This window comes from Piliocolobus tephrosceles, chromosome 18, assembly GCF_002776525.5.
Source record: "Piliocolobus tephrosceles isolate RC106 chromosome 18, ASM277652v3, whole genome shotgun sequence".
NCBI classification, from domain to species: Eukaryota; Metazoa; Chordata; class Mammalia; order Primates; family Cercopithecidae; genus Piliocolobus; species Piliocolobus tephrosceles.
The window spans coordinates 57,397,629-57,411,621 of NC_045451.1; the positions used below are offsets into that span (position 1 = coordinate 57,397,629).

Here is a 13,993-nt window from a genome sequence, read left to right on the forward strand (position 1 = left end):
CACAGGTTCCGACCTGGAGCCTGGTCCTTAAAATGAATTGGAAGCATCTGGCTGTTTTGCCGTCTGTAGGTAATGATGCAGCCGCGTCACACACCCAGATGTGATTCTACATTTCTGCAGCTGTTCTGGTGGGAGTTTCTACACCCAGAACATCTGCTGCTGGGACTCTGTGGTACAATTCTCACTCCGTCTCTCTGGGTTCTTATTCTTTTCCCAGAAAATGTACTTTCTTTCCGCTCAGTATTTTTTCTATTTTTCAAGGAGTTATTCCCAGCAAAGGGATGCCCACCAAATTCTATTTCATGTGGAAGAGAAATTCATATCATCTTCAAAATTCACAGGCAAACTGAGGGGGTATGATGCTAATTAGTTTTATGAGGTTTGATGACATAGAACATTAGAACCAGGCAAAGAATCATAGTTTATTGCACATTTAGAAGAAATGGCTTTAATAAAGTCACTTCTGTACGTTAAACAAAACAGGCATCATGTTTAACATTGACTTCTGTATGTTAAACATAAACAGAACATCTTTGAATTAAAAAATGTTTATCTCCATGATATCTGTCAGCATCATCAAACTGCACACATAAAGCTCTCTCAGTACTGCATATTTAGTCAATAAAATACCCTCGTAAAGCATGATTCCTCAAACATTTTAGGTGATAATACAAAGTCACATAATAGCTTTAAAGATCAACAAGAAATATCAAGAGTCATAAAATATTTATCCACTTTGACCCTGTAATTTCTAGGAATTTATCCTAAAGAAATTATCTTACGTAGAGAAAAGGCTTATTTATAAAGATACTTATCATGGGATTAATTACAGTGAAAAATGGATTTGATCTATTGTCCCAAAATACAGAAATAGTTAACACAGTGTCTCTACTTCCATAGGACACATGGAAAGTCAATAAGAGGGACTGAATTGTTCCAGCTGTTGGGCAGCAATTAAAAAGATATTTACTGAAGCTAATCATAACATGGGGAAACGCTTCTGACATAGATTAAGTGCAAAAGCAACATGTAAAGTTGTTTGTACATTATGCTTAGAATCATATCAAAACTCAGCATTTGAAAATGACCCAAAGTAATTGCTCCGAAACAATCATAGCTATTGTGTTTGAGCGGTAGAAGTATGAGCAATTTTCTTCTTTATTTTCCTAATTATTTCTGAAATGGTTATATTGCTTGAATCAATAAAAAGACAAAGAAAAGTGAGTTCTTACAGCGTGGCCAAGACACAGAATCTGCCAAGGCAAGGGAGTCTGGAAAAAAAAGCAAGACCACTTAAATCTGATGTAAGTCTTCAAACACAATCTAGAGCAAGCTGACTTCAGACAGAGGCCTGTTTCCCCACTGCAGCCGCAGCTTTCTGCCTATTTTCTCCAGCATTTTAAGGATCCCAAAGTGAAATTAACCCAAGATTCTGAGTTTCACCTGACAGAGCTGGAAATACAGTGACCAACTATGAGAAAGCCAACCAACCCAGCTTCAGATGAAGGTTCATGAATAACTACATATGGGGAAACTTATTTTCCTTCGTTTCAGTGATTGAAAAAACTTGGAATGCAGTTCCTCTCTTTGTTTCCACCAAGAAACTTTTCCAAGCCCACAAAACTTGGGAAGGGCGAATATAGTACTTGTGTCTCACTGCACCCAAATGCCTTTGCCAACTCCTATTAAACTTGAAGGAGAAAACAGACAAGTGAATATTGCTTCAGGCCAACTTTTTTTTTAAACACTCCTCTCAAATTTTAAAATAATACAATGGATTTTTTTAATATCCAAAACTAGACTGCTATTTCGTAGCATTTTGGAGGACAGTTTTCCTTTAGAAGTGAAAAGGGATGATTGAGTGATAGTGATAGGAAACTGATTAATCTCAGGATTTCACAAGGAAATGCCGACCCAGCATCGGGCCCTCACACACACCATTATAATTCTTTGATTTCCTGTCACTGCAGACAGTTTAAAAACTGAAAGTAAATAGGAGACATGGAAAATCAATGTGAGGTGCTGAATTGTTCCAGCTGCTGCAGCTCTGTTAATTACATCATATTTTTATGGAGACATTCGGCTCAGACGTGCCAAGTGACCGCATCTGGAAGCATCGCCTGCCATCCTGTTGGGGGAAGCTCTTCTCCCCAGGCATCTCGGTTAACTGCAAAAGGACAAGCTACCCCAGGAAAGCAGCTTGTACAGCCCAAGTCTCTGAGGCAAAATCCGGATGATCAGCGTGTCTTCCGTTACCATAGCGATGAGGTGCTGGGCACTGAAGAGGGGCCATACCTGTGCAGGAAGCGGGTTAGTCAGTACGCACAGTGCAGACCTAAGGAAAATGAAAGTCTATTCTACTCGGATGGCCAGGCCTCGGTGGGCTAAGTGGGAGAGAGCCAAGAAGAGACCGCAGGGAGCAGGCAGAGAGGAACAGTGAGAGCAAAAGGACGGGGCTTAAAGTGCCAGGCCCAGAGGAGCCACAGTGGGCTTCCAAGACAAAGTCCTTTGAGCACCTACCTCCTTGCCAGGACAGTAAAATAAAGCTCTCAGCACTAGCACAGACTTCACAGACTGTTCCAATAAAGGCTGTTGCTCATTTCCTTGTCATTTACATGCTTCCGAAGTGCTTCCTGGTTTCTCTTCCTCCTCTCCATCTTATTCCCTTGCCTTTTTCTTTCCTTGCATCTTTCCAGAAGTTTCCAAGGCCCCACTTTCTTTCCAGTTTTATGGGTGCTAGGGCCAGCTTCTTCATCCAGGCATCTCTATCTCAGCACAATTCATTCTCCTTTTCTCTCTTTGTTTTTATCTCTACAGCACCTCCTTCCCTCATCTATTTCTTGCTATTTTTTTTCTCATTGTAGCTTCTTGCACAAGTAGCTGGATGAAAGATAAATCTAGTGTTACCAAAGACACTCTGAGACATTCCTCAATGTCCAGCCTCTGCTGCCCACCTTATCCTTAGTGATGGGGTCTGTCTTAGGCGCAGTCTTGGCCCAAGACTCTGATTTTCCAAATCCTGGATTCCTCAGAAAGCATCCAAGGGCTCTATACACATTTTGTTTTAATTTCATTATTTATATGTATTTCAAATGTATGACACCTATCTCCTATTCTCTAACCCCCAACCTGAAAAAAAACCCTACACATTTTTATTGTAAATTAAATGTACATTATATGTAAATCTCAATGCATGAAATACGTAAGTACATAAATTTAACACACGTGGAAGTACATTCCATTTTTAATATAAATTCAATATAAATTGTATGTTTTTACAACATACAACCTTTTGCACATTGTGAACTTGTGCCTATTAGTAAATTGTTTTGTACAGATCTGGGAATAGAGGTTCTTATAGTTTCTAAGAACTGTCTCCTTGACTAGGAATGTGGTAGGGTTGCACTGATATTTGGATAAAGTCTGGCCTCTGCCTGGCAGTTCAAGTAAAATTGCTTAAAAGCACATCTTACGGCACATGAGTGAAAGGCTTGTTCCAATGCCAGCAAGGGTTCCTGCCTATGCTTGGGGCTTTCTTTTCCTGTAGGGTAATTGCATTTGTGCAATAGTAAGCTAGGTTGTACCATGTCAGAGACTATTTAAACTCTTGTTCCAATGTCCTGGTTGCTTTCTGCAGTGACCTTTCAATGAGAGGAATTTGAATATTTACTAAATATCATGAGTGATCCAGCCTTAAAATATAAATTTCCTGTTGCTCCTCATGCAAAGAGTCCAGGTCACTTTGACTAAGAGAATCTCCTAAAATTGCAAAGCCAACTGCCAACAAACTTGTCATTTACAGCATTTATCTGAGCAAATTTGCTGATTCCAGGTGATCTAAGGCTGAATTATTATCTGTAGCCACCAATTTCTACTTTTTGTGTTCATTCCAACAGCTTCATCTATATAATTTATCATTATAAAGATAATTGCTATACATTTGAAATAAAATGTATATTAATACATTATTTAATTGGCTTTATCAACTGGAATTTCCACTTAGATTTCATTTGAAAAGAAATGCTTTGCTACCAAAAAAAAAAAAAAAAAAAAAACTTGAGAACCACTGGCTTCGCCACTGTCCCCTGGCACCCTCCTCCTCTCCATCTCCCCCACTTCTGCTTTTGGCCCCAGGGGACCCATTGCCAATATCCTGCCTCCCCATCAACTGTCCTTGCTCTTCCAGGCTGTCCTCTGCTCCCTTGCCTCCTCCTTTCCAACTTGATCCATGACTCTTTGCCTAGAAGTCTGGCCATCATGCTCTAAGCTGTCTGCTCTAGTGTGATAAACAGACTCACACTAAGGGAGTCATTTCTAAAAATGATTTGAGGGGTTACCACTGCATGGTGGGAGTTGGGGGTGGCAGACTGACATCTATGAACTCTTGTGAGTTGATGTAAAAAGGCGAATCATCCACAGTGAAATTTTAGGCACTTTGACATTCAGAATAATCACAGGCAACCCACGGTCCATCTCATACCCTTTCAAAGTGTTTCCCAAACTATCAACTGAGCACACTAGTATCAGAACCACCTGTGAAGTGCTTACTAAAAAGGCAGATTCCTGGTATCTAGCCCGAACTCTTTGGAAGCTAAGACCTAAAGCTGCCTTTTTAGCCAGCTCCTCAAATAACTCTGCATGTTGAAGTTCAAGGGTCCCTGCCGCCACTGTCTGCACGTGGATGTCAAAGGCTGGGGTAGAGTGGGGACGCTGCCTCTGCCTCCATGGGAAGATACAGACTGAATGGCAAGCCAGGGAAGAGAAGTACACAAGCAAGATGAGGACCATACAGAGACAGGACATAATACCTACTGAGCATTCTGAAAAGGAAAAGAAAACTAATGCAAGTTCTCTTTTCTCCAGCTCCAAATTAATCGGTCAGCAGTGGCAGAGCAGAAACAGATAGGGGACGTCTGAACCACAAGGCAGCCCAGCTCCCAGCACATCCTGGAGGAAACAGCAGCAGGAAGGGGAGGGCGGTGCACGGCAGTGCTTGGAGGCAAAGCCACAGGCCATGGGGGCCCGGTGGAGGCACCAAGCCCTGTTCCCTCTGGTCTGCCTACGTGGAAGGTGTTTGTTGCTGGATGCACTGCCTTTGCAGCCCTTCTCCAGGGCAGGCCCGGAACTCCTGGAAGGCCCAGGCGGAAAGCACTTGAGCAGAACAAGCAGAGTCCCACTTCCTCAGGCTGTCGTTTGTACCTCTGTTCTTCCTTAATAAAAATCCACCATGCACTCCAAAAGAGTAACTAGGACACTTCGTTTTTATTCCACGTGCATCTCATTTGTCTTCAGTAGGTTCTTCCATAATCTCATCATTATTGCTATGGCCCTCGGAGGACAGCTGACTTGCATTAATCAGGCAAGCCCCTCATCGCTCACCAGATTCTTTACACTTTTACCATGCCCTGGGGCATCCTAACTTACTTGAAAAATTAATAAACCTCCCCCCTCTTATCTTACCTTATTAATGTCTGTCTTTGTAACCCATTATCCCCGCATATCATCAGAGATCACTGGAGGGTGCAGTGAACACCAGCTTGCTCCCCTCATTCTATTCCTGAAACTGGAACACCCCTCTCCCTGAATGGCCAGAAAGAAAATGGCCTTCGTGGGCCAGCAGGGTGTTTGTTTACCAGCTCAGATGGCACTGTGGACCACAGGCAGGAGAATTCTTAGGCTTCAACTAAAGGCTATTAAGGCCCATTAAGTTGTTCTCTCCTCCTCCACATCCCTCTCCCCTCTCTTGTGCACCCTAGTAAATCTGACTCATTAGCTTTAGATGTTTTGAAATAGTGGTACATTAATCACTTGTGTTTGCACACTGTTTATGTGGGTTGTTGGTCATGGTCTGTAGTTATACTGGCTGTCTCCCTTGCTTACTTAAAGGTACAATCCAATTGAAAATAAAGATTTTTGCAGGTTTGCTCATTACACACAGTGTCGGCAGCTGGTGAGTGTCTTTTGCAATTCATCAGAGGCCTCCCAGACCACCTGCTCTCGGCATCCTGCAAACAGCTGGCTCTGGGTAAGTACCATAAGCTATTACCTTATACAACAAATAAATAAATAAATAACGGGATGGATGGGTAGACAAATAAATAAGTTGAATTGTCGGCCCTGAATCATTGCTTCTGGAAGGAAAAAGTCCATTTTTAAAAAGGGAAAAAATATATCTAGCCCAAACTTTTGGGGTTCCATTTATAGGAAAAAAAAAGAGGAGGGAGGTGAAGCGCCCAAAACTTTGAGTGGAAATATTTTGTCATTTGGGTCACAAGGCAGTCAAGAAAAGAACTCTATGACAGGCTGGCAATGTGGTTTGGTACGGAACATGAGAAGTGGGGTAGGGGATTGAGTTTAATTGCCTGCTGGATTTTTCTTTTTTTCTTTTTTTCCAGAAAAAGCCACAGGGAGGCTTTGTGGAGCTTGAGCTAAGGCCACCAGATGTCCCAGGATTAAGAAGCCAACCTCAATTTCCAAGGTCGTCACCACTTTAGTTTTTTGTAACATTTGCCTCAATTTTTAACTCTGAAATGACCTTCTGTGTGGCCGTGCCCTACTCCAGTCCCTGAAGAAAAGCTAGAGATGGTGGGAGCAGGAGCTGAAAGCTGACCACTGGCAAGAAGGAAGGACAAGGTTAGAGAGGAGACAAGTTGCAGGTCAGCTGCACTGTGGCTGACCTTGACAATACAGAAACCAAAAAGCAAGTGTGGGTCTGGGAACGGGTGTCATTTTGAGAGATTTCCAAAATTTATCACAGACAGCCAGAAACTTCTCTGAGGTCTACTGAGAAAGTTCTTACAATTTGAAGCTGGATCCTGGATCACCCAACACAACTACGATCCCTGTGAAGGAAGAAGTTATTCATGATACTTGTTAAAGAATGGCGAGGCAAACGCTATTCAAAGGGGCTACTCCGGTGGGGTTTTGGAGTGGGGAAGAGAAATCGGGCTCAACTCAGAATACAAGGAAAAGTGGGAATTTACAAGCAAGGAGGTCAAGGGGCAGGCTGGGGAGCAGTCCATGGGAAATTGCTAAGAAGAAACCTCAGGGTTGGGTGTGGTGGCTCACACTTGTAATCGCAGCACTTTGGGAGGCCAGGGTAGGCGGATCACTTGAGGTCAGGAGTTCGAGACCAGCCTGGCCAACATGGCAACACCTCATCTCTACTAAAAATACAAAAATTAGCCAGGCATGGCTACATGGCAGTGCCACTACAAGCACGTGCCTCCAGACCTCCAAGAAGGAGTCACAAGGCTGAGGCAGGAGAATCACTTAAACCCGGGAGGTGGAGGTTGTGGTGGAGAAAGTCACACTGCCACTGCACTCCAGCTGGGGCAACAGACTCTGTCTCAAAAAAAAAATAATAATAAAAGGGGGAAACCTCAGGGGTAAGGGGGACTCTGCCCAAACTGACCTAACAGGATTCTTGCTGACAGCAGGCCAGGGTGGCCAGACATCACCTGAGGAGCTGGTGGGTGGAGGATGAAGAACTCCATCAGATATCAAGGGTGATCAGATATCACAGGTAGGACAGTCTGTCTACATTGACTTAACGGGGTTCCTGCTAAAACTGGACAATGCATGGAATTCAGTGAATACGAAAGTCCAAAGGTCAGGGCCTAGTTGGATGCAGGGCCTAGTTGATTAGAGTTTAGTCTACAAGAGAATCTTTGTCATCCTCCAGAATGATTTAGTGTGGTCTCCATGAATTGATCAAAATTTGGCTGTGACTTTTTACCTTGTCCTTGTAAAACTGGAAGGGAATTCTGGCATAGGATGGGTACCTAACTGACTCGCTGTTATGAGCTTCGTCAATCAAATGCCTGAATGAAGCTCTTAGAAATTGATATTTTTATCTTATGGCTGGTTAAAATCTGAAAAATTCTGCAGCTTTATTTTTGCCCCCTTTTTAAGCGTGTTTTTAGTGTGTGTGTTTTTTTTTTTTGGAGTGTTTATGGATTGAGTTAATGTAGAAAAATGTTTTGCATTTTACCACATTGAAAAGTTGGAAAATAAAAAATCAATATTCCTAAATTTTTCTTACTTTGATTCTTCAAGAACCTTGCTATTAAGAACCTAGCTACTCTGTGAGGCTAAGGAGCAGTAGCATCAGCACCAACTGGGGGGCGTGTCAGAAATACGGACTCCCAGAATCAGAATCTACATTTTAACATTTCCCATCCCCAGGTGACTTGTTTGCACATTAAAGGTTGACAAGCTCCTCACCCTCTTCTGTGCCCTTGATTCTTTTAGGTCAAATGTATCTGGTGTAGATTGCTACCACGCACATCAATACTAAGGTGATCATAAGAATTTGAATAAGCAAATGCAAATCTAGCAATTTCCTCACCAGTTCTTTGGAGAAGCAGCACAATGTGGTAGGAAAGAATGATGGAGTCAAAAATCTAGGTTGACTTTGACTCTGCAACTTAGTAGAATCCTGACTTTGGGCTATCACTCCACTGAGGCTTAATTCCCTCACTTGACAACAGAGAGAACAGCAACTCCAACGCTCCCTTCAAGGCAATTCCAGAAATAAAGGAGTTCTTTTATGTGGAATCATATACTAAGCTCTACATGTGTTACACATGTACAATTAAGTTGTAGTAGTAACAGAAATAAGTGATGAGGGTCTTGGAGCTGGATCGCTCACCAACTGCATGAGAATGGAGAGCCACCCTGGTGGAAGGTCGAGAAGAGGTAGGCCCTGGCATACTGCAGTGCTGCCACTATTCACATTTGTCCTTGTGGAAGTGGATGCAATCACTTTTGAGATAGTTCTGGCCCTTGAGAAGAATGTGGGATATGTAAAATAAAAGGAATTCCTCCAGACAATTGATTGATTGCAGAGAGATTACAATTAGACGGTCATTCAACAGTTCAAGTAAACTTATGAAAGCCAGAGCAACTTCTGGGCAACATTTAAGGAAATGCTGATCTCAGGTAGCCAGCGGATGCACAGAGAGAATGATCAGGCTCACAGGTAGCAGAGCTTCAGAGAAAGCCAAATTCTCATCCTACAAGATTTCCTATGCTGAGATCAAGCTCTATTAGGAAAACCCTAGGACCCTGAGACTTGGAATGGGGATATCTGAGTAACGCCATTGAGAATTTCAGCTCCCAGATTCCCCTGAGGCCTCTGGGTCTGCAGAAGAAGCCCACCCCACTTTGGTAGAAATAGTGCCCTGCAATTTGCTTTGAAGCGAGTGTCTATATTAGTGTTTAGAGTCCCCAAGACCACTCCAAATTTGATTATTCGCTAGAAGGACTCACAAGTCTCAGAATAGAGTCATACTCAGCTATGATTTATCGCAGCAAAGAATACGAAGCAAAATCAACAAAGGGAAAAGGGACATGGAGTGAAATCCCAGGGAAACCAGGCATAAGCTTCCAAGAGTTCTCTCCCAGAGGAGTCACACAGGACACACCGAATTCTGTCAGCAATGAGTTGTGACAACACGTGGAAAATGTTGCCAATCAGAGAATCTCACTAGAGACTCAGCACCCAGAGTTTTAACTGAGGGCTGATCATGTAGGCAGTCTCTACGTGGCAAGTACCAATATTCCAGACTCCCAGAAATAAACCACATTGTTTTAGTATAAACCATGTTGTTTGCACAGACAGTTTAGGCACAGTGAGCCGCTCTTACCCATTCCAGGAATGGTAGGAACCTTCCCAAAACCCAAGTTACAAATACTAGTCAAAGGCTAACCTTATCAGCAAGCCTTTCAAAGAATAACAGCCAGGCCTGCTGTTTTCTACACTATCGGTTATAGTTTTTTAATTTAATTTTATTTTTTAATTTTTATTTTTTTTTTGGAGACAGGATCTTACTCTGTTGACCAGGCTGGGATGCAGTGGCACAGTCACAGCTTACTGTAACCCAAACTCCTGGGCTCAAGGTATCTTCCCACCTCAGCCTCCTGAGTAGCTGTGGGAGGTGTGTGGCACCACACCTGGCTAATTTTTATTCTTATTTGTTTTTGTTGTTGTTGCTGAGATGGGGTCTATATTACCCAGGCTGGTCTTGAAGTCCTACCTTCAAGTGATCCTCTCACCTTGCCCTCCCAAAGAGCTGGGATTACAAGCGTGAGCCACCCTACCCGGACTTATAAATTTTATGTAACAAATCATCCCCAGGACTTAGTGGCTTAAAGTAACAAACATCTATTTGCTCACAATTCTGTGGGCTAGCATCTGTGGCTAGGATGAACTGAAATGGTTTGTCTGTGCTTTATGTGCTGTTGTGGGATTCTCTCCTGAGCTTGCAGTCAGTCAGTCATCTGACTAGGATTGAACTGTCCCCACAAATCTCCTCACACATCTGGCAGTGGGTTGGTGGGCTGTAATTCAGGACCGCTAAGTTTTCCTACATGTGGCCTATCTATATAACAAAGTTCACAGCATGGCCACTGGGCTCCATGAAGAAGACAATAAAAGTTGCATGGCTTTTTGAGGCATCGGTTTGTAAGTATCACATCATTTCCCAGTCTCCTCTGTCAGTCAAAGCAAGTTACATGATTGGCCCAGGTTCAACAAGGTAGAGAGATAGACTCTACGTCTTGATGGGGGGCATGGCAAAGAGGTACAAACAGACTTCGGTGCCACATTTTCCAAACTTTCACAGTGCTTGTGCCAGTCATCAATTTATTCCTCTCAGCTCCAATCCATCCTCCTTTGCTCTGCTTTGTGATCCTAGAGCTAGAGCTTGTAATCATTGCTTTCTTTTCCCATGGTATAATATCTTTATTAACAAAGGGCACTGGGGTGACACTGCAAGGTCACAGCCAGAGGAAGGAGATTCTCTTACTGGTTCCATAGGGCCATTTTTCTTTGTCCTCGCTGCCAGCAGAACAGCATGCAGGAGGCCTAGTAATGCTCACCTTACCAGCTCTTGTGGACCAATTCCAGCCTCCCTGCACCCTCCAGCAATTTTCTCCACCACCCAGTGGGCTGTTTTCTGCAGACCAGCTCCATCCGTGCCTTCTACTAAGTTTCTTCTTCACCAACACACTGTATGTTCCCATGGCAACCACACCCTCTCCAAGGGAGTTTGGACCTCAGCCTCGACGGAGGAAGATGGAGAAGATATCTTTTCTAAGTTCCTGGTCTCTCCCTCAGCTCTGGCAGTGGTAGCTGTTTTCCACGTGTACTATTTTTATCTTCCTTAGACCCCTCTTTTATGCCTTTTTGTAGTTAAACATATTGTACTACTTAATACTTCTTAGGTTAAAGTCTCTCTGTTCAAATTACTGGTGTGATTTTTGTCTTCTGATTGGACCCTGATTGATGCCATGCCTTAAAAAATAATGTTTGCCTCCCCCGACCCCTGCAGCTCCTTTAAGCAACAGAAAAACAGCAAGGTTAAATTTCAGCACACCCTAACCAGAGAGGTACTGGGCTTGCTAAGAGGCCAGGGACTATATACCAAAGAAGCTGTAAGCTCTGGCTAATATGTGCCAGCAGAAGTTGCAAAAGTGTGCATGGGAATGGATCCTGAGAGGTGGGGCTGTAGGACACAAAGTTAGACAAAGGAGAATTAATCAGTGTGGGAACATTCTCCCACGATACTCAAGTCTGGGCAAATACTCCAGAGAGAGTATAACACACTGCAAGGATGGCTCTCAAAAGCTTGAAAAATATCATGGCCCATCCATCTATTTGGCCCAATGAATTAGAAATACCAAAACTGATATGGCAAATGGTCTGAAAGGGGCATTTAAAGGTCAGAGAAGTGGGTATGCTAAAGAGGATATACCAGGTAAGTCTAGGGGGCCCCAACCAGCCAGAAATGTGCCAGAGAAGGGCCCCAAGGGCAGTCTTTTACAAAAGGGGTAAGAAATACATTCTTGACAATCAAAGATGTTGCACAAATTATCCAACTAAAAAACATCAAGAACAGAGGATCAAGAGCCTGCAAACATCTGCCTGAATAAGAAGTCATGATGTTTAACAAGCATCTGAACTTGAGCCAGTTCTCAGTTCAAGAATGACTGAAGGAGAAGCCAGGTCCCCATGACAAAAAAACCGTGCAATACCACAGAAGTGTATTTAGCAGTAATTCTTCAAGTTCTTCCACAAAGAGATCAACAGCCATTTCCTTAGATAACTGTCCAGTGGAAAAATGGGAACACCCAAAACTTACAAGGATCTAAGTGTAAGCTGACTTCGATTCCCAGGGACCCAAAGCACCATTATGCCCCTCCATTTGAATAGAGAAATATGGGGACCAGTCATGACCCACGTCCAGTTCACTAAGGCTACACTGGGTCCATTAATCCAGCCAGTGATCATTTCCTTGTATTGTGCTCAAAACTTACAAGAATTATTGGACCCACGGTCTGAATGGGCTGTCATATCCAGGGACACAAAGCTCCATTGTGCTTCCCATTATAATAGGGTGAGGTGAAGGCTAATAATGACCCAGCTCCAATCTCCCGATGGGTCCAGTGGGTTCATGGATCCATCCAGTGATCATTTCCCTGTACCCAAATGTGTAATTCAAATGGATATACATGATAAATGGCAGAACTCTTACATCAAGTTCTTGATCTGTGGTGCAAAAGCTGTTGAAGCGTGGAAAGTCAAAGGAAGCCACTGAAATGTTCCCACTGTCCCCTATCCAAGGCAATAAATAAAGACAATACCATATCCCAGGGGAAATGGCAAAATGTAGTGCCATCATCAAAATTTTGAAGAATGCAAAACTGGTGATGGCCATGATAGCCTCATTTTATTTACTACTCTAGTCCCTACAAAAACTCTATTGATTTTTCACTAGGAAGACTCACAAAACTCAGAATACAGTCATACTCACAGCTGTGATTTATTGCAGCAAAACAAAGCAAAATCAGCAAAGGGAAAAGGTACATGGAGCAGAATCATGATACATGATAAATGACAGTGGACTACCAACAATGACATGCTGGTAAACATTTAACAACAGGCTCTCCAGGGGTCAAGGGACGATTGCTATATAGTATTTGCCAATTTCCAGAGTATAAAGGTCCCACCATAGGTTTAACAACCAGCTCACAAGGCTCCTGAAAATTGAACAGTAGGCTCTTACAGGCCAGTATGTGCCTGCTTCAGCACCAAAACTGTCACAACCTTAATCAAAGAGAAGTCTCAATGGCAGCTGCTATGCCAATGTGGTATCTTTACTAGAACAAATGGTTTGAATGTGTCTCCTCCAAAATTCAGATATTGCCAATGTGATAATATTAAGAGGTGGAGACTTTAAGTGGTAATTAGGCCATGAGGGCTCCTCCTTCATGAATGGGATCAGGGTACTCATAAAAGAGGCTTCACACAGTGTTTGGCCGGTTTGCCTGTCTGCCTTGTGAGGACACAGCATTCCTTCTCTCCAGAGGATGCAGCAATAAGGCACTATCTTGGAAGTAGAGAACAACCTTTATCAGACAACTGAACCTGACAGCACCTTGACTTTGGACTTCTGAGCCTCAAGAACCGTAAGAAATAAATTTCGATTCTTTATAAATTACCTAATCTGTGATATTTTGTCAAGCACAAAACAGACTAAGACAAATTTCATCATCATAGCCATAACTATGTTGCTGGCTAACTTTTTGTTTCCATTTCCATCCAAAAGAAGAATCAGAAAGCAGTTCACATTCAATATGGGATGGTTAACAATACACTATTATGGTCTTCCCACAGGGCTTCATTAACAGAGTTAACTCTCTGCTAACTGCCCTCACAGCCTCTGTCATAAGATAGTCCAAAGGGACTTGGACATTTCACTAAACACCATATTGGTCCACAATATCAATGACATTATGCTAATTGGACTTGATTTGTAAAAAATGACAAGTGCTTTGTAGTATCTCAGTAAGACATATGAGCTCCAAAGAAGAAGAGCCCTATGAAGATTTAGGAATCCCTTATATTAATGAAGAGTTTAGATTTAGGAATCCCTTATATTAATGAAGAGTCTGTAGGGACCAAGCTGACTTAGATCATCTCTTCCAA

The 13,993-nt window shown here is 42.7% G+C and overlaps 1 long non-coding RNA gene across 1 annotated transcript in view; it reads right to left on the minus strand.

Annotated features, from left to right (window-relative positions):
- Nucleotides 1–402: 402 nt before the first annotated feature.
- Nucleotides 403–13,993, minus strand: part of LOC111539636 — a 28,123-nt gene continuing 14,532 nt past the window's right edge. Inside the window, exons 2-3 of the long non-coding RNA XR_002730739.1 lie at nt 2,521–2,880; nt 403–2,295 (exon numbers count right to left, since the gene is read on the minus strand). This is a non-coding gene — a long non-coding RNA (uncharacterized LOC111539636). The remainder of the gene's footprint in view (nt 2,296–2,520; nt 2,881–13,993) is intronic.